The 21,822-nt window shown below is 42.1% G+C and overlaps 1 protein-coding gene and 1 pseudogene across 2 annotated transcripts in view; one reads left to right on the forward strand and one right to left on the reverse strand.

The window, feature by feature from the left end:
- LOC308160365 (acidic mammalian chitinase-like) overlaps positions 1 to 21,822 on the reverse strand; it is a 685,529-nt pseudogene that overhangs the window by 487,912 nt on the left and 175,795 nt on the right. The window lies entirely within an intron of this gene.
- The window catches only part of LOC308161034 (sperm microtubule inner protein 11-like), a gene marked incomplete at both ends in the record, with an annotated part of 107,198 nt that overhangs the window by 1,084 nt on the left and 84,292 nt on the right, over positions 1 to 21,822 (forward strand). The gene's annotated exons all lie outside the window — the stretch shown is intronic.

The raw sequence follows: 21,822 nt of genomic DNA on the forward strand, positions 1-21,822 counted from the left end.
AAAATCATCCAGTGAGCTATGGAGGGCGGACGGAAACACCTTGTTGATGAGAGAGGTCAATGGAGAATGGCCAGACTGGTTCGAGCTGACAGAAAGGCTACGGTCAGTCAGCTAACCACTCTGTACAATTGTAGTGAGCAGAAAAGCATCTCAGAAGCACAATGCATTGAACATTGAGGCAGGCTACAACAGCAGAAGGTCACATCGTGTTCTACTTCTGTCAGCCAAGTACAGAAAGCCAAGGCTGCAGTGGGCACAGGCTTACAAAAAATGGATCCCAGAGGTCAGCCTCCTTCAGCCCTGCCTCAGCTAAAGAGAGGCATCAGGTCAGTCATGTTAAACATGCTCCTCCTGTTTTGCTTTATATATCATGAGTGGTTTAACCAATAGTAGTTGAGTATTTTCTTGTCAAATAATTTTTACTCCCACCACAGGAGATTCCTCCCGCTGAGCAGGACCAGTTCACCAACATGATCAATCGCGCCCAGCGTGGACGTATGGATGAGCAGCGCTGTTCCTTAGGTCCTACTAGGAGCACCCCCTCAACTCCGAAAAGCTCCAGTACTGTACTCTACTCCGAACTAGACACAAACACCCTGCTCTCACTCAAGTTGATATTCAGGCTCCTGTCGTCTTCACTGATCCTTTCTCTCTTACAGGTCCAGAAGCTGATCAGTTTGTCAGCCTCTTCACCAACTCTCAAGGCCGCCAGCTGGGTGGCCAACTCATGCCACCTGCTTCTCCAGGGATACAGAATGGAAAGAGTCCATCAGAGGCTGGACAGGATTCAGACCGCCTGTGTTACATCATCTCCAAAGCCCAGGTGGGTCTCATACATGGCAGAATACAAGTTCTCATACAGTAGGTTAAGTTATCACAGGTTAGCTACAGTGGCGGCTGGCCGATAGAGGGCGCTGGGGCGCCGCCCCCACCTTCACTTCCTAGTTGCGATTTATAAAAGTTTAAAAAAATAAAATAAACATTGTTTATTCACAAAATGCGGCTGATATTCTGTCGGCGCCTATCAGACTCCAGTTTTATTTAGGAAGGAGCAGTCCAAATCAGCCTCTCAAACCCACACCACCCTTCAACCAAGCTCATCTAGAGATCCGCAAAGATCAGCCTCCTTCAGCCTTGCCTCAGAGTATGAGAGGATGCAGAATCCCCAAGCTCAGGTACACTGAATAATTTTTATTATATGATATGATAATAATAATGATATGTTTGGTTATATTTAGTATAGTTTGATGTTGATTTGTTCATGTAGCTTTCTGTACATTCTCATCATCAAACACCATCAGGCACTTTTATTTCCTACTTTTTATTTTTACCAATGTTTGCTTCACTACAGTCCTGAATAAATGGCTTTATGTTTTCAATTACTTTCCAATAACAATGGAATATTTTCTACCAAAAGGTAACACTGAAATTGTCCATGTCCTTCAGCCCACAACTGGTAAGCCTACCGTATGTACAGTATGCTATTGTTGACTCTTCAGGGAGTGGTCAGTGGAAGAATTACATAGAAAACACTAATGACAATGGTGTATTTTTGTATGTAACAAAAATGATAAGATCAAGTAAAAGACCAGTGATTTGAATATTAATTTGGGAACTTTGAGAAAAACTTTAATTAGAATTGAACATGACTTTTGGTATCTTTCACAGGGACGCAAGGCACACGACCTGTCATGCTCTTTCCCAGAGATCGTCCTCACCTTGGGAACCCCAGGAGAATCCCGGGTTATTCCTCTGAGTCCAAAACCAGGCAGACCACTCTCTGTTAACCTAAACCTGGTTCCAATAGAGGGCAGTCATTCCAGACCCTCCTCCCCCAGCCTGGCAAAGCTACACACCATTAGGAGACCTTCCTCTCTTAATGCAGCAGCTCCCAGGCATCCCTGCCCTGGGCCTGCTTCACCTCATCGGGATGCACTGAGGCGACCACAACCAAGCCCACCTCAGCCCAATAAGACCAGCCCCATGAGCCCAGATGAAGACTATTTCTCCCTGATCCAGAGAGTCCACACCGCCCAGATCCAGAAAGCAATGGGACAAGGAGATAAGGGGAAAGTAGATCAGGGAAAGCGGAAGGTGGATCCAGGCACAAGGGAGGGAAAAGGGGGTGGAAAGAAAGACAGGGAGGAGGGTAGGAGGAAAAGATAGCTGGATAATGGTATTAGTATACCACATGTACTCAAATGACTGTAAACGTGTAATCTATAATACTGCAAATATACAAAAACAATCATGTTACAAGAAAAACATAAATTTTTAAATCAATCAATAAGTAGGTTACTTCTGTGCTGTTTACAAATGTTTAGAGGTAGAAACCCTGTTATTGTACAAACTACCTTCTGACAACACTGAAATTGACAAAGGTTTGTTGAGGTCACGAAACAGTAATTCAAGTATAACAGTAAAATTGGTAAGAAGCCAAAATTGAGTAAAGAATAAAAATGGAAAAATAAGCTACAAAGTCATGTGAAATGTAAAAGGTTAAACTACGCTGCATTTTTGGGTGTAAGGAAATGTGCAATGTGTAAGGTGCTTTGAGACTTTTTGTTATTAAAAATACATTTACATTAGGTTATAACCTTATGTCTTATAACAGTAATGAACAATATATTAGCAAAAAAGACATCATATAATACAGCAAAATATACATTGATGACTTAAATCACTAAACCTTTATGTTTGCATGTGTGTATTAAAACATATTTGGGATTGTTTATGTGTGTGTGTGTGTGTGTGTGTGTGTATAGGTCAGAAGCAGGTTGAGTCAAACTGTGTGTGTCTGTCTGTCTGTCTCTCTGTCTGTCTGTATGTGTGTGGTGTGTGTACAGGTCAGGCAGTTTGAGTCAAACTGTGTGTGTGTGTGTGTGTGTGTGTGTGTGTGTGTGTGTGTGTGTGTGTGTGTGTGTGTGTGTGTGTGTGTGTGTGTGTGTGTACAGGTCAGAGGCAGTTTGAGTTAACACAAACTTTGGGAGCCCTGAGTATAGCTGACACAGTGGGGACTGGGACCAGTTCCTTCTTTGTGAAAAGCTGTGTTGTGCTATGCACCTCTTTGCTCCATACAAGCCCAAAAAACATCTTTGTCTCTTATGGCCAAAAGTCAGTACAGGCTCCAAAGTTCTGGAGCGATCGACACATACACATTTAACCATACACATTAAAAAACAAACTTAGTTCTATGTAAGCAAATCATTGTGCACTCAGTTCTAACTGGTCAGTCCTTTATTTCCATTCACTTGATGCTAAAAGTCCCCCCCCCCCACACACACACTCTGGATGAATGATTGGGGTGTGTCTCATCTGTCCATGCACACGGAAGCGGTACACACAGGTGTATTCCAGGTGACCCCAATTACTGAGGATAGCCAGCTCAACATAGCGATATGGGGTGCCATTACGGTCCTGAGAGAGAAAGAAGGAACAACATTTGGGAGGTTGAGGGATAGAGGGGTGGAGAAAAATGGGAGCGAGCAAGAGTGGATGAATGCTAGGGTAGTCAAGCTGAAGAACATCTCTACATGTGTCTCTATTGATGGATTTCATGTGCGACCACAAACATCACCACAAACATCTATTAAGAATGTTTGAACACTTTTTTTGGTACTATGTTCCCTATGTACTTCAATGTTATCGCTCTCAGCTCACAACTCATGCATTCACGTACCAACATGAAATCCATCTATTGGTACAGCACTTTAGTGGAGTCTATCACTCACAGTCAGTTTGAAGGTCTGGATGGACTCTCCTGCCTGGTCATATATGAATGTTCCAAGTAACCTTCCCTCTTCACCCTCAGTAGACATTCCCTGAGAGAGATGGAGGAATAGATAGAAAGAGAGAGTCTTTTGATGCACTTTTAAAGAGACATCTTTCTTGAAGGACCGATCCGCAGTTGTGAATTGGCTGGCCACAATTCAGGGTAAACAACATTGGAACAACAGGGAAAACATTGTGTTGAGATTTGAAAAAGTAACATCAGTTACTCTACACAACAGCCTTCAAAAGTGAAATCATAAGGAGCTAGCAGCATGTATGGTTCATGAAAAGCTTTCAAATACTTTGAGCGTTTACTCAAGTGGACTACTTACTCAAATGATTATTCCATTGGTTTCATTGTGCCAGGCAAAATAAAGTGTCAAAATAAGCAACATGGACAGGGGATAAGCAACAGCAATGGAGGCATCAACAACAGTGAATACCAGTACAAATGTGGGGAAATGCATCATTAACATTAAACCTCAGTGTATTGCTCTGAATTTCTCTGTGTAGTGTCATACACAATAGATTTAATTTATTAATGTATGAATGAATGAATGAATCTTTTTATTTTGAACATGATTTAAAATAATAAAAGAACAAATAACTAATACGAAGAGTACAGGCCTATCAATGTTCGAAAGAGAGTAGGATGAAGCCTACGCTTATCATGTCCTACCCCTATCCGTCACTCTCAAGTGAGAACAATTATATTTAAATTATATAATCTAGTTAATTAATTCATACATTTCTGTATCAACAGTACTAATAATGTTTCATTCTTAATATTGAAACAACACTAAATAAATAAATAAACATAATTTTCCATTCTTAATACTGAAACAACACAAAATGAGTTAGTGAGATTGGTGCGAGCATAACCCTTGTTAAAGTTGTGGTTACCTCTCAAATTATATCCCTTATCCCTCTCTATACATAATTTTTGAATGTTACCTGGGAGTTCATGAGTCTTTGCTTTATACATTAACTGTGACAGTTTAAATTTGAATAAGTCCATGAGCTTTAAGGCATTTGACATTAGGAACAAGTTATTTGTGTGATCACGAAATCCGACCTTATGTACAATTCTCATAGCTTTTTTCTGTAGTGTAATCAATGGTTTTAGAGTGCTTTTGTATGCATTCCCCCATATCTCCACACAGTAACTCAAATAATATTTTGGTAAGACAAGACAACAATAAATAGTATACAACATCCTCTGTTCCAGAATATGTTTTGCCCTACACAATACACTCCTTGATACTTTGGATCTAACGTATCTTATGAGATTTCTAACATAATTTACTGTCTAATATTACTCCTAGAAATGTGTATTACTCAGGTTGGGGTGTAAGAGGTTAAAGGTGACTCACATAGACTTGGAAGTCCTTGGGGGTGCTGTCGATGCGTCCTGTGGGGGAGGTGAAGCGAGGCAGGTGGTCCAGGCAACCTGGTCTCACACGGAAGCCGTCAGTATTCGACGTCTGTCGTTCGTCTCCAAACGTCGAATTCCGACGAGAAAACGAGCTCTGAAAGCGCAGGGGTGCGCCTGTTATGTGCTCGGGCCGGGCTGGGCTGCACTTGTATTAATTAGTTACGCCACATTTTGAGATACAAGCGCTTCAACGTTCATTCATTTGGAACTGCGAGAATGAGTAATGTTAGCCCGATTGCACTTGCATTAATAAAGCGTTATATAAATATAATTAATTATTATTATTATTGCCTACAGCTAATTGTTACAACTTAGTGACTTTAGTGACACATTCTTAGTGATCGAAAAGCGAGTTTACCTTGCACTCGCTCGTATCGGTCTCATACACAGTGAACGAGTGTGTTGCTATGAATGGATTAAACAACACAGCATTAATTCAGCAGGATATGTATTACATATATAATATTCAATATAATTGAATACATTTTTCTGCGAACGTGAGTGTTCAACATAGAACTAGCCGCGTCTGTCCGTAGTCAAAAACGAGAGGTGCAAAGTGTTGCTATGAACTGACAACACCGTATTAATTTATATTAACAATTCCCTTGATAAAAACAATTTATAAAGCCAAGCTCAGTATCTGGACTTACCATAAACGGATGCAGTGAAGCTGAAGGTGACAAAACCGATGGACTGACAGTTCGAAATGTCATGCCGAGTTGTTTGCATATGATGACGTGCACCACCACTAAAGCATTTGGGCGACATGATTGGACACCACTAAAGCATTTGGCGATATGATTGGACACCACTAATGAACCTCGCTCTCTAACACTGAGCTACATCCCCAACCTAGAGCTGACAGGCATTTTCCCGTTCATTCTCTGGATAATGCTAACTTTTCCCATTTATTCTCTATGGGTATGTGTAATATATTTTGTTTTTGTTGCGACGTTCAATACTTCAGCAAGCGGAGAGCTACAGATCAAATGTAATGGTGATTTACACAATATACAGGAGGATACCATGTAATTAAAAGCATTAGGTGTACCGATTGTAGCCTGCAGGGGGCGCTATTAGCCCACCATCCCAGATATTGGATGTGACGTGTTATAAAGCTCCAGTTGTTGCAATGGTGAACTCGAGTCTGCGTGCATATCAATATCTATCTAAAGAGTAATCTCCAAGGAACCGAGTCTGACAATATTCTTGCATTCAGACAGTTTTTTCTTCAAACTGATCACTTATATCATTCTCTAATTTACTACTTACACAGTATACTGAAACACTTTATTAGGAACACCTATACACCTTCTCATTCATGCAATTATCTAATCAGCGAAACGTGTAGCATCAGTGCAATGCCAGTGCAATGCCAGCAGCTTCAGGTAATGTTCACATCAACAATCAAAAAATGGGCAAAAAATGTGATCTCTCAGTGATTTTGACCGTGGCATGATTGTTGGTGCCAGACAGGCTGATTTGAGTATGTCTAAAACTGCTGATCTCGTGGGAATTTCGCGCACAACTGGCTCAAGAGTTCACTGAGAATGATACAATAAACAAAAATCATCCAGTGAGCTATGGAGGGCGGACGGAAACACCTTGTTGATGAGAGAGGTCAATGGAGAATGGCCAGACTGGTTCGAGCTGACAGAAAGGCTACGGTCAGTCAGCTAACCACTCTGTACAATTGTGGTGAGCAGAAAAGCATCTCAGAAGCACAATGCATTGAACCTTGAGGCAGGCTACAACAGCAGAAGGTCACATCGTGTTCTACTTCTGTCAGCCAAGTACAGAAAGCCAAGGCTGCAGTGGGCACAGGCTTACAAAAAATGGATCCCAGAGGTCAGCCTCCTTCAGCCCTGCCTCAGCTAAAGAGAGGCATCAGGTCAGTCATGTTAAACATGCTCCTCCTGTTTTGCTTTATATATCATGAGTGGTTTAACCAATAGTAGTTGAGTATTTTCTTGTCAAATAATTTTTACTCCCACCACAGGAGATTCCTCCCGCTGAGCAGGACCAGTTCACCAACATGATCAATCGCGCCCAGCGTGGACGTATGGATGAGCAGCGCTGTTCCTTAGGTCCTACTAGGAGCACCCCCTCAACTCCGAAAAGCTCCAGTACTGTACTCTACTCCGAACTAGACACAAACACCCTGCTCTCACTCAAGTTGATATTCAGGCTCCTGTCGTCTTCACTGATCCTTTCTCTCTTACAGGTCCAGAAGCTGATCAGTTTGTCAGCCTCTTCACCAACTCTCAAGGCCGCCAGCTGGGTGGCCAACTCATGTCACCTGCTTCTCCAGGGATACAGAATGGAAAGAGTCCATCAGAGGCTGGACAGGATTCAGACCGCCTGTGTTACATCATCTCCAAAGCCCAGGTGGGTCTCATACATGGCAGAATACAAGTTCTCATACAGTAGGTTAAGTTATCACAGGTTAGCTACAGTGGCGGCTGGCCGATAGAGGGCGCTGGGGCGCCGCCCCCACCTTCACTTCCTAGTTGCGATTTATAAACGTTTTTTAAAAATAAATAAACATTGTTTATTCACAAAATGCGGCTGATATTCTGTCTGCGCCTATCAGACTCCAGTTTTATTTAGGAAGGAGCAGTCCAAATCAGCCTCTCAAACCCACACCACCCTTCAACCAAGCTCATCTAGAGATCCGCAAAGATCAGCCTCCTTCAGCCTTGCCTCAGAGTATGAGAGGATGCAGAATCCCCAAGCTCAGGTACACTGAATAATTTTTATTATATGATATGATAATAATAATGACACGTTTAGTTATATTTAGTATAGTTTGATGTTGATTTGTTCATGTAGCTTTCTGTACATTCTCATCATCAAACACCATCAGGCACTTTTATTTCCTACTTTTTATTTTTACCAATGTTTGCTTCACTACAGTCCTGAATAAATGGCTTTATGTTTTCAATTACTTTCCAATAACAATGGAATATTTTCTACCAAAAGGTAACACTGAAATTGTCCATGTCCTTCAGCCCACAACTGGTAAGCCTACCGTATGTACAGTATGCTATTGTTGACTGTTCAGGGAGTGGTCAGTGGAAGAATTACATAGAAAACACTAATGACAATGGTGTATTTTTGTATGTAACAAAAATGATAAGATCAAGTAAAAGACCAGTGATTTGAATATTAATTTGGGAACTTTGAGAAAAACTTTAATTAGAATTGAACATGACTTTTGGTATCTTTCACAGGGACGCAAGGCACACGACCGGTCATGCTCTTTCCCAGAGATCGTCCTCACCTTGGGAACCCCAGGAGAATCCCAGGTTATTCCTCTGAGTCCAAAACCAGGCAGACCACTCTCTGTTAACCTAAACCTGGTTCCAATAGAGGGCAGTCATTCCAGACCCTCCTCCCCCAGCCTGGCAAAGCTACACACCATTAGGAGACCTTCCTCTCTTAATGCAGCAGCTCCCAGGCATCCCTGCCCTGGGCCTGCTTCACCTCATCGGGATGCACTGAGGCGACCACAACCAAGCCCACCTCAGCCCAATAAGACCAGCCCCATGAGCCCAGATGAAGACTACTTCTCCCTGATCCAGAGAGTCCACACCGCCCAGATCCAGAAAGCAATGGGACAAGGAGATAAGGGGAAAGTAGATCAGGGAAAGGGGAAGGTGGATCCAGGCACAGGGGAGGGAAAAGGGGGTGGAGAGAAAGACAGGGAGGAGGGTAGGAGGAAAAGATAGCTGGATAATGGTATTAGTATACCACATGTACTCAAATGACTGTAAACGTGTAATCTATAATACTGCAAATATACAAAAACAATCATGTTACAAGAAAAACATAAAATACATTCCTGGTTCTTTAAATCAATCAATAAGTAGGTTACTTCTGTGCTGTTTACAAATGTTTAGAGGTAGAAACCCTGTTATTGTACAAACTACCTTCTGACAACACTGAAATTGACAAAGGTTTGTTGAGGTCACGAAACAGTACTTCAAGTATAACAGTAAAATTGGTAAGAAGCCAACATTGAGTAAAGAATAAAAATGAAAAAATAAGCTACAAAGTCATGTGAAATGTAAAAGGTTAAACTACGCTGCATTTTTGGGTGTAAGGAAATGTGCAATGTGTAAGGTGCTTTGAGACTTTTTGTTATTAAAAATACATTTACATTATGTTATAACCTTATGTCTTATAACAGTAATGAACAATATATTAGCAAAAAATACATCATATAATACAGCAAAATATACATCGATGACTTAAATCACTAAACCTTTATGTTTGCATGTGTGTATTAAAACATATTTGGGAGTGTTTATGTGTGTGTGTGTGTGTGTGTGTGTGTGTGTGTGTGTGTGTGTGTGTGTGTGTGTGTGTGTATAGGTCAGAGGCAGGTTGAGTCAAACTGTGTGTGTGTCTGTCTGTCTGTCTGTCTGTATGTGTGTGGTGTGTGTACAGGTCAGGCAGTTTGAGTCAAACTGTGTGTGTGTGTGTGTGTGTGTGTGTGTGTGTGTGTGTGTGTGTGTGTGTGTGTGTGTGTGTGTGTGTGTGTACAGGTCAGAGGCAGTTTGAGTTAACACAAACTTTGGGAGCCCTGAGTATAGCTGACACAGTGGGGACTGGGACCAGTTCCTTCTTTGTGAAAAGCTGTGTTGTGCTATGCACCTCTTTGCTCCATACAAGCCCAAAAAACATCTTTGTCTCTTATGGCCAAAAGTCGGTACAGGCTCCAAAGTTCTGGAGCGATCGACACATACACATTTAACCATACACATTACGTTGAGGTGTTCTTGGGGGGCGGTCACGCATAAAGTATTTTTCTCATGAAAAACAGCTGTCAGCAGTGTTATTACGGGTACGATCGTAAATGCACGAACGGTCAGTTCGCTCGGACAAACCGTCTTTTCAAAGGTAGTATGGGTAGATCGCATGGCATTGAACAAAACCCCAAAGGGGAAAAAAAAAAAAAAAAAGTTTGCCTATCATCCATCCTCACTATGGCTTTTGCCACTTGATTGACATACAGGTAAGCCAGTCTGAGATCTGATCTTTTCACCTAACACACGGTTCACCACGCATGCGCAGTCAACAGCGCCAACTACAAAATACTAAATACCGGCGAGACTAATTAACTAGTTAGCCTTCCAATTTCTACTATTTACTATTTTAGTACTAAAGAAAGGGTATACAAATGAGTGGGGAAGCTGGACCAAGTAAGAAACCAATAACGTACAACTTCCATCCAGAATGGGAGGAGGACTTTTTTACACTATGTGATATTGGCGTCTGTCTGATCTGCAAATCTACGATGGCTGTTTCTCTATGATGGCTGTTAGAAGAAGGGAAATGTGGCAAAAGAGTGAAAACGTACAGCTGCAACGATAGCTTCTTATCGCGTCAGTCACGTTCTTGTTAAACACAAGAAGAAAACAAAGACGGCGAAATTGTGAAAAAAGCGTTTCTCGAGGCTGCAGATTGCCTTTTCGATGACAGATCCACAGTGGCTGATGACACCTTGCAACCAGCTCCTACAGCCCGGACTACTAGAAACTAGCTGCCTCCTCCCAGTGCCAGGTCTCCCACTAAGGTAGAGAAATTACTTTATTTCCTCCTTTCAAACTAGGGAACTACCTGTTTTGTATCTGTATTTGTGATGGTCTTCTCCTGTGTGGCTGTGTGACAGAGAGAGAGAAAGTGTATTGTACTATGCAGGCTGGGAACTGTGTGTGTGTGTGTGTGTGTGTGTGTGTGTGTGTGTGTGTGTGTGTGTGTGTGTGTGTGTGTGTGTGTGTGTGTGTGTGTGTGTGTTTGTAGTACGTACGTGTACGTTTGCGATGTTTAAACTAGACTGGTAGATCTTGGCAGACTGGCTACTTAAAAAGTAGATCTTGGTTCAAAAAAGTGTGGGCACCCCTGCCTTATACCAAACCACCATACCAGAACATCACAGCAGGAACAACCTATCTCAAAAAAGCAATCGTATTGTAACCAGTCCGGAAAGCTCTCTGTCGCTTACCAATAATCGAACCTAGAGAAATCAGCTACGAATGTCCCCTCCCCTCGCAGGTTCATTACAGTATATTGCATAAATGTATTACTGTTAAGTGTTGTTGTGGATGTTATCCCTAGTGCCATTCTGAGGTTAGCATTGCGATGTGTTCGTCTTAACGTTTACAAACTAAAATATACGATCGCTTTTTTGTGATATGTTGCTCCTCTGATGTCCTGGAAACGAACACATAAGCACTCCGAACAGCTGTCAGCGTCTTTTGTTGCTATAGGAAACCACTACTCTGCTTGCGATTGATCAGCTGTCAGCAGTGTTATTACGGGTACGTTCGTAAATGCACGAACGGTCAGTTCGCTCGGGCAAAACCGTGTTTTCAGTCAGAGCGCCCATCTCTGAGCGCTCCCAGAGCGCAGAGCTCTGAACTTTGGAACTTTGTTATGTTTTGATATGAGAAATTCGAACTAAGTGGTCAGTTTATGAAAATAATACCATAGAATACTAAATAAAATATTTAAATAATAGCCCCCTAGCGTTTGCCGCCATATTGTGACACCACCCCCCCCCCCCAAAGTCCAATCAAAAATGAATAAATATTAGCATCATAAAACAGCAATTTGGCGAAATGCAACACCAGCACACTTAAAAAACAAACAATGTTAGTTGTAATATACAGTTTTGTAGCCTACTGTTTGTTCTGCACCAGACATGTGTGAAATCGCTGCTGTGTTATTGTTGTTCTGTGATATAACACAGAATATTAGTCAACATTAATATTCAGGGAAGAAAATAAGCCTACTTTTTTTGATGGGGGGCGGTAAGAGACCTGGATAATGGACAGGGGGGCGCTGGCCCAAAAAAGGTTGAGAACCACTGTGCTAGACATAGGGGAAACAGTAGGGGGTAGTAGATGTCTCAGGAGAAACAGTTGGGGGTAGTAGATGTCTCACGAGGAACAGTACAGGGGGGTAGTAGATGTCTCAGGAGAAACAGTACAAGGGGGTAGTAGATGTCACAGGAGAAACAGTACAGGGGGGTAGTAGATGTCTCAGGAGAAACAGTACAGGGGGGTAGTAGATGTCTCAGGAGAAACAGTACAGGGGGGTAGTAGATGTCTCAGGAGGGACAGTACAGGGCGGTAGTAGATGTCTCAGGAGGGACAGTACAGGGGGGTAGTAGATGTCTCAGGAGGGACAGTACAGGGGGGTAGTAGATGTCTCAGGAGGGACAGTACAGGGGGGTAGTAGATGTCTCAGGAGAAACAGTACAGGGGGGTAGTAGATGTCTCAGGAGGGACAGTACAGGGGGGTAGTAGATGTCTCAGGAGGAAATCACAGCCTTATTCCCGATGGGTCTGAGACTGATGGCTGAATCTCAAAAGTCGGTATAAGTTATTTTACCACCCGGTATAAAGCAGGCACTAATCTTGCCCACAGCTCTCTCTCTCTCTCTCTCTCTCTCTCTCTCTCTCTCTCTCTCTCTCTCTCTCTCTCTCTCTCTCTCTCTCTCTTCTGTTCTCTCTCTCTTCTGTTCTCTCTCTCTTCTGTTCTCTCTCTCTTCTGTTCTCTCTCTCTCTTCTGTTCTCTCTCTCTTCTGTTCTCTCTCTCTTCTGTTACCGTGTAGACCTAATGAACTTATTCAGCATAGTCTTGTGTTTCTACTCCCTTCATAGCCAGTGTTATACTTCCCGTAGTGCAGTGGCGGGCGGTGCATTTCACACCTAGGCCTTCAGTGATGTCCGACACATTCCTACCTGAATTATTCTACCTCTTAATACCATCGTTATGACGCCATGGCTCTAGAAACTAGACAGAAACACAGTATAACCGGGCGTTGCATCTCCTTAACATAGTCAGACAAGTACAACAGAGTTATATTAATATTTCCGAAGCATTTTTAATCAATAAATCCGCATTTACAATGAAGAGTGTTAAACTAACATCTTTAAGATCGCTACATTACCCACGTCTGTCGTCTCGTCCACCATAATAGCGACAAAGGGTGCCTTTTTAATCTCCATTTTGATCTCTTCTCCCATCACTTCAGCAATAGCAAAAATCAGGTCGTTTTGTATTTTGCCTGACGTCCCAGTAAACACTTTGTTTGTGGACAGGTGGTAATGTACATCTGGGTTGTTTTCAGCAAGAAAAGAAAGCGCACTTGTTCGTTGAGCTGTAAATCCACTCGGGTGTCCCCAATAAAGTCCATTCATTCAAAGGTGTTCAAAAGTCCCACATCTACCGGCATAGTTACGCATCTCAATAGTGAATATCAATAGTGCGTATCAATAGTGCGTATCCAATCAAAAGACGTGCTGGGTGCTGACATCATTGAGCCTTACAGCAGGCGCCGTTGTTGCTATTGCTCGCCGACTCGAAATCTACGTAGGTTTCCACTAGGAACGCCAGAGGTTTACTCGTTCAACGTTAAGTTACAGGTCGTATCCGCGGCACGGTTTTTTGTGCAGGCGGGCAGATTTCGGAGCCCCCTGGCAACACATTTTGATTGGATAAAAGCTCTAACATAAAGGCCAGCCCTCCAAATCTCAATCGGAGACTGGAAGCAGCGCAACCAAGAGGAAAGCTATGAAATGAAGAGAATAGACTATGGGGAATCATTAATACATATTTGTGGAAAAAATATATTAAAATAAAATGTATATTCTGATGATGTTTAGGCCAGCAGAGAAGGCCTTGCTGGCCCTGACGGCACACCACTGCCGTAGTGTGACTCTTACCGGGGTTAATCAAATCTATCTATCTGATGTTCATGTGTCACAGTATCCTGGGTGGAAGTGATAGAATCAATCACACTGTCACACAGCTACTTCTTTGAAAGAAAACCATTTATTGCTTTGAGTGAGGTGCATACGTAGGTCTGTTGTACTTCATACGTAGGTCGGTTGTAGCAGACCTAGGAGTTGTTGTAACAGACCTAGGAGCTGTTGTAACAGACCTAGGAGTTGTTGTAGCAGACCTAGGAGCTGTTGTAACAGACCTAGGAGTTGTTGTAGCAGACCTAGGAGCTGTTGTAGCAGACCTAGGTGCTGTTGTAACAGACCTAGGAGTTGTTGTAGCAGACCTAGGAGCTGTTGTAGCAGACCTAGGAGCTGTTTTAGCAGACCTATGAGCTGTTGTAGCAGACCTAGGAGTTGTTGTAGCAGACCTAGGAGTTGTTGTAGCAGACCTAGGAGCTGTTGTAGCAGACCTAGGAGTTGTTGTAGCAGACCTAGGAGTTGTTGTAGCAGACCTATTAGGAGCTGTTGTAGCAGACCTAGGAGCTGTTGTAACCGACCTAGGAGTTGTTGTAGCAGACCTAGGAGTTGTTGTAGCAGACCGAGGAGCTGTTGTAGCAGACCGAGGAGCTGTTGTAGCAGACCTAGGAGCTGTTGTAGCAGACCGAGGAGCTGTTGTAGCAGACCGAGGAGCTGTTGTCGGGTCAGACTTCTCACCTCTGAGACAGGTATCTGCTTATCCTTCAGAATGTCAATCTCTCTCAGTATGTTATTGGTGTTGTCTTCCAGAGCTGCATTTATGACAGCAGTAACATCCTGTAGAAAGAGATTGGAGATTTAAAGGAGTGGTTTGTGTGGGTTTGAGACTACACATGAGTGGTTTGTGTACAAGTCTTCGAGTACTACTACTACTAATAGCTAACTTGCATCTCGAAATCAAGTACCCAGACCACTGAGATAAGATCCCGACATGTCAAGTGAACACTGAGATAAGATCCCGACATGTCAAGTGAACTGTATTCACTGAGCATGACCTGACCTATTAAGCAGTTGTTGAAATAGCTGTATTTTGGATGAAATTAAATGGTAAGAGACATACAGGAATGAGAAACGGGCATTACCATGGCAGTCTGGCCCTCCTGGGACGCTACCCTCTGTCTGAGGAAAGTGGTGACTCTTTTGAGGTCCCTCATCTCCTGGCTCAGCACGGTAGTGACGGAGCGGATCCCGGCTTGTTCCACAGTGAGTTCTGCTCTGAGGTCTGCTCTGAGGTCTGCCATCTCCTGCAAGTACCCAGACCACTGAGATAAGATCCCGACATGTCAAGTGAACAGGTCATAATAAATATTTGCTTGGACACAACAATAGTTTTTATTTGCCTACTTTCTGTAAAGAGTTACGATTTGACAACAAAGTGGCCGTACCTTTATTGTATGTAACATACAATGAACATTTTATGTGTAGCTCTTTTGACTCACCTTTATGGCAGAGAACCAATATATCACACAAATGAAGACAAAAAGTTAAGAGGTAGATGGCAAAGGGAGGAATGTTCTACCCTCATCTATTTTCTCTACCACATGAACCAGGAAAACCTGGAGGGCCCAGCGATACACTACAATTATGCCTTATGCTGTACAAACTTCAGTAATGGTTTAACAGATGCCCTGCGTCACTTAGAAAAATGGCACAAAGCATGAGATGAAGTAGGCGATAGCATATGGCCCCCAAATTAAATTATGTATTTTCTAGGTTCAGCGCAAGCAGTAGGTGCAATTAGCTGCACAGCAGCTGAAACATTAAAGCTGACAGCGGAGCAAGAGAGAGAACTCCAAGTTAGGATTCTCAGTTACTTCAGATTTGTATATAAAGCCTGGTACACACATAAAGGTAATCTGGACGATTTTGGCCCGATTTCTCCCCTTCTGACCAAGGACAGCAAACGCCTGATTATCGGATGGCTCTAAAGATGATCCTACAAGATTATCCTGTTGTGTGAGGTGTGTTAAGAGTCAATTTCTCCTGACAATCTGCTCGGAAAATGGTCGGGCCGACGATCTTAAATATTAAACGTGTTCAATATTTACGATCAAAAGTCCTCTTGTGTGTTGGCAACTCCCGAGTCCCAACAACTCTCGAGCAGGGTTGCCAGATGGGCAGTTTTTTTGGTGGAATTAGCGGTTTTTAGACTGTGGTTAGGCTGGAAAGTGTCAATCCCATCTGGCAACCCTGCTCCCGAGTCCGATTGTGACGTGGATGGAATGTAGCCAATCAAGAAGCGAGCTGACTTCTTTCGAGATTTTCGAGATTTCTGACTTGAGTGACGAGACTCTAGACTGTCGTAGGACAGATCTTTATGTATGTTGTGTGCTGTATTGAGAATATCGGAACACACCACACACAATACGATCAAAACTGTTCAATCCATGATTTTGTATCTTCATGTGTGGGGTCTCTCTCAGATAAAAAATCTGAAAATCCTTATGTGTGTACCAGGCTTTAGGCAAGACCTGATTAACAAAACGAGAAGATTTCTACTACAGATTTCATATTACAGCTGTGTTTAGTGCTATTCAATGCAAGATAGACACACTGGCTGGCTGAGGTCTGACTGAGGTCTTAAAACAGCTGTTATTTCATCATTCATTCATTAGGCTACAATTGAATATGCTTTATAGGTTTTAGGTCAAACATGGCCAATAATCACAACATTCTCAATAAAGCTCAAACATTACAAATAATGTATACTGTATACCCCTCCCCCTGGATTTGGTTAAATATTACTTGACTTAATTACAACTGTTTCACCTTTCTATAACCAAAACACCAATAACTTAAGATAAGATCAAGCCTACAGACACCAAATTCATTAATGTTAATGTGTTTAATAATCGTGTAGCATAATATTTCTCATACTTTTCCATCTAAGCTGGATCTTCGTACACTCTACATTCTGATAGTTTTTTCTTTATTTTTTTCTTCCCTCGCTCGCCTCACTTTTCTGACAATTAAATCTGTTAAACAATGAATGAAGTTTGCCTTACCGTTTCCTTGGAAGGCAGGGTGATGACAAACGTGCTGGGGTACAAGTACCAAACGCCTGAGAGCCAGAGGGAGAAGGGAGAATCAGAGAATCGAAAATAGGACTGAATACGTTATCAAGTGGTATGCTCCACTATCCTCAACAAATCTGCAACATGCTCCATGCTGTCGGTTGATTGAAACAACACCCAAGCTGCTAGTGACAAAGCTACAATGTCTGTCTCTGAAATTCATGATATTAGCTTGCCATGTTAACTGGTGAAATAAATTATTGGTAGGGATGGGAATCGAGAACTGGTTCCAGTTGAGAACCGGTTTCAAATTGTTCGATCAATCGGAATCGTACGCCTCCAAGGATATCGATTCCTTTTATTGATGCTGCCATATTTTTCTTACAGTTTTGCGTTGCAAAAACTAATGAGTCATGACGTCAAACTCTGTAATAATCACAATACAATAACCGTGATTTATAGAAACTTCTCTTTTAATAACGTCCATGGAAAGAGGGCAATCAGATATGCAAATTGAAATTAAACAACGTGGAAATCTGTTGCTAGCAGCACAATTGCGGGTCTGTAGTTAAAACACATTTTTTATTCATTTGTTTGTCAAGTCTATTTATGTCTTGGAAATGTCTTTAGGATAACCTAACCCTACATGTTAATGATGTGGTAGGTCAGGTGGTCAGAACATATGTACTTCAAAAGGCACAAAAAATCTTTTGTGGAAAATGTACTAATAGGGCCAAAGAGGTCACATCATATATATCACTGTGAATAGCTTGCTGGTGGGCTAGTAACACCACACAAGTAGGACTTATGAATCTAGAATGAAATGGATGTGAAGTGACACTCACCGAAAGTCAAGAGGAGAAGAAGCAGGATGGCCTTCCTCACATCAATGTTGAACAATGCACCAGCTACAGGGAGAGAGAAAAAGGCTAATGTCAACAAACAAACAAGTAATGCTAACAAATGATCTACAGGAGAGAGATAATGCGAATTGTTAAGTATACATTACTTGATTAAACACATGCACGCACGCACGCAAACACACACACACACACATGCACAGACACACATACACACACACGACCAACGTGCGCATACACACCGCAACGCAACACATCTGCATACACACCACAACATGCACATGCACACTGCAATAAACACGCACGTACACACACACACACGTACACACACACACACACACACACACGCACACACAAACAATGGGATCAACGTTTGCGGAAGTGTTTGTGAAATGGTTTGCGGAAACAAGATTTTGTGCTAATTGTAAGATTGTTGGTAAAAACAGACATTGTACATTTGTTTAATTATTATAATTGTTTAAAATATATTTTGGGTGTATTCAGCAATGGCATGTTCAGGTCAGAAAGAGGCATACAAATGAAAAAAGATCCATCCATCTATCCATCCATCCATCCATCCATCCATCATTTACCATAAGAGCAGATCACATCCATTGTGCCCCTCTGTGTTGCTGCCTGAGATGAGGCCAAGCCTGGCCAAGGAAGTACAAAAAACTGTGGGCCAATGTCCTGTGTACGAATACTCATACTGCCTACCATTAAGTAGGCATTTTGTGTATGCAGGAATAAGAAAGTTCTGAAAGTATGCAAAATTCAGTCTAAACTAATTTAAACTAAATTCAATGTGTCACTGTACTTACCACAGCTGGCAGTGGTAGTCCTGGCACTCTGGGAGCCATCAGAGGAAGAGTCCCCAGAGGTGTCAGTGCTACTCTGGCTTTGGGCTCGGTGGCTTACCTGACTGGAGAGGCCCTCACTGGACGTGTGCAGGCTTGGGGGAGGAATACTCACCCTGGGGGGCACGGCTGGGGCCATACTCACCCTGGGGGGCACGGCCGGGGCTGGGGCCAGAACAGTAGCAGGTGCTGGGGAAGCTGCCTTATGCGCACCTGTTCTCCTCTTATTGTATCTAAAGAGAGAGAGAGAGAGAGAGAGAGAGAGAGAGAGAGAGAGAGAGAGAGAGAGAGAGAGAGAGAGAGAGAGAGAGAGAGAGAGAGAGAGAGAGAGAGAGAGAGAGAGAGAGAGAGAGAGAGAGAGAGAGAGGGAGAGAGGGAGAGAGGGAGAGAGAGAGTGGATGGGGGGACAGAGAACATTAGTACACAAGGATTTGCATACCTTGCTAATGCCTCTACATCAAGTGTGACACACACACACACACACACACACACACCTCCAAGGGCTCTCTTTGTACGAGATCCTGCTGACGTTACCGTCTTCGTCCGTCTGGTCGTTCAAGCGAGAACTACGGCGTAACATGATTGAGAGAGGGAGAGAGAGATTGTTGTTATCGCATGGCTTGCCCCTTCCATGTAGTCAAGCAGAATTTTGCTCCAAGAGACGACCAAAATGGTTCACTCCCAACTCAATACTTCAAATAAGATAATTTCATTTGCAGTTATAGTACAGTTATAGTACATAGTACATTTATAGCAGTTATAGTACAGTTATAGTATGAAGTATCTAGTTATAGTATCCTACATATTGATAACAACATTATAAAGGATAATATGCATGATGTGGTTAATAGCTTTAATAATTTTTTTGTAAGTGTTGGACCAAACCTGGCAGAAAAAAATCCTGATCCATTGTCATCTGAGGATAGGGATGACAACCTTATAGATAGGAATCCTAGCTCAATGTTCCTTACACCAGTAGAAGAAAAGGAAATAATAGATATTGTTAATAAATGTAAATACAAAACATCTAGTGATTGCAATGAAATTGATATGAAAATTGTGAAAAGGTAATTGAGGGGATTTCAGAACCACTGACATATCTGTAACTTATCGTTCCAAACCAGTACATTTCCTAACAAAATGAAAATAACTAAAGTTGTACCGCTGTATAAAACTGGGGATAGACACCACTTCACAAAGTACAGGCCTATTTCTTTACTTCCACAATTCTCCAAAATTCTAGAAAAACTATTAAATAACAGATTAGACAAATTCATAGATAAACATAAATTACTTTCTGACAGTCAATACGGATTCAGATCAAACAGTTCAACATCACTGGCATTAATTGAATCAATCGAGGGAATTACAAACGCTATAGACCACAAACAGTATGCAGTTGGAGTAAATAAATAGACCCTTACCTATTTCTACGCTAAGCTTGCTATTGAACAGCTTGGCAAGGTTAATTGTCACAGTCTGTTCTTGATCAGCAACATGTGTCTTATGAACGCATGACTCGTCGTTCTTGGTTTTTATAGAATAGAATTCTACTGTGACGTAATAGATGATTCATGACAATCACAATGGCTGGGTTCTAAAATTCGCTCTTTTTGCCTTTATGCTATGTATAAACAAACTATAACGTGTTGCATTTATGAAATCAATGAACGACTGCAGAGAAAATGAAATTACATTTCTGCATGCAACAAAAACATTTTGAACTCCGAAAAAAAGACGTTGGGTTGACGGTTACTTTCAAGTAAAATACTCAATGTCTATTTGAGTCCTTCTTGTATTTATGAACTTAAATTATCCACCGGCAGCAAACCAAAAACGCCGTCCTCTCTCTGTGTGCCGTCATCCCATCAAGAATCAAGGACCCCAATTGAAATAAGCCAGTGGCTTTCTTGGGTTTTTATCCTGTTAGTTGACCTTGTATGTAATATGTACTTTCATGTACCTACTTCTGCAAATCTTCTAATAAAGTTTTCAATCAATCAATCAATCAATCCTTTTGCGTGCAGTCCGCTTTCACTGAACAATGAAAAAATATAAATATATGCAAAATAATAGGCAATTAAAATATGTATCTTACGTGGTTAATGGGATTTCTGCTCCTGAACCTCAGCGCACAGCGTCTGCACATCAGGGCTGTAGGCCGTCACCTTCATTGATTGATTGATTGATTGATTGATTGATTGAAAACTTTATTAGAAGATTTGCAGGAGTAGGTACATGAAAGTACATATTACATACAAGGTCAACTAACAGGATAAAAACCCAAGAAAGCCACTGGCTTATTTCAATTGGGGTCCTTGATTCTCAATTCATCGTTACATGTAAGACAGACAAAAAAAACTAGTACTATCTACAAGATAATACAGACAAATAACTAGTACTATCTACAAGATAAACATACATCCATCATGGGAAGAACAATATAACAAAACATTAGGTATGTACAGCGGGTAGGACAGGTGGGGACATACACCACAGGTGGGGGCGGGGGACAAAACACAAAGTATGTACAGTGGGTAGTTCGGGTCTTTTAATCTGATTTTTGATTTAGAGGGTCCAGTTACGGATTGCAGCCTCCTGTAAATGTTTTTTGAGAGCGGTTTTGAAGGTGGGCAGTGTTTTGCACTCCTTTAAGATTATAGGAAGGGCGTTCCACATTTTTACTGCATAGTTTGCAAACGAGTTTAACCCCTTGTTTGTGGTGCAACGCGGTTGAACGTGGTTCGTGGAGCTTCCTCTGGTATTGTATGTGTGGACGTTGTTCACTTTTTGGAAGTATGTTGACAGGTACTTGGGTGTCTTTGTGGTGTAGCGTATCTTGAAGACCAGGCCCAGTGCAAGCTGCTGCACTCTGTCAACTACTCGTAGCCAATCAAGGCTCAAAAAATGAGCAGCGGTTAGATGTGTCCTAGGGTTGAGGCCTAGCAAAAGCCTAACCAGTTTATTTTGGGCTGTCTGGAGTCTTGTTTTTTGGGCCTTTGTGGTTCTATAGTACCATGATGTTACGGCATAGTCGAAGTGACATTGAATGAGAGCTCCTGATAGGGTCCTCAGTGTGTTTTTACTGACAAGTGAGGATATCCTGTACAA

Source organism: Nansenia antarctica (genome assembly GCF_963989245.1).
Source record: "Nansenia antarctica genome assembly, chromosome: 6".
Lineage (NCBI taxonomy): Eukaryota > Metazoa > Chordata > Actinopteri > Argentiniformes > Microstomatidae > Nansenia > Nansenia antarctica.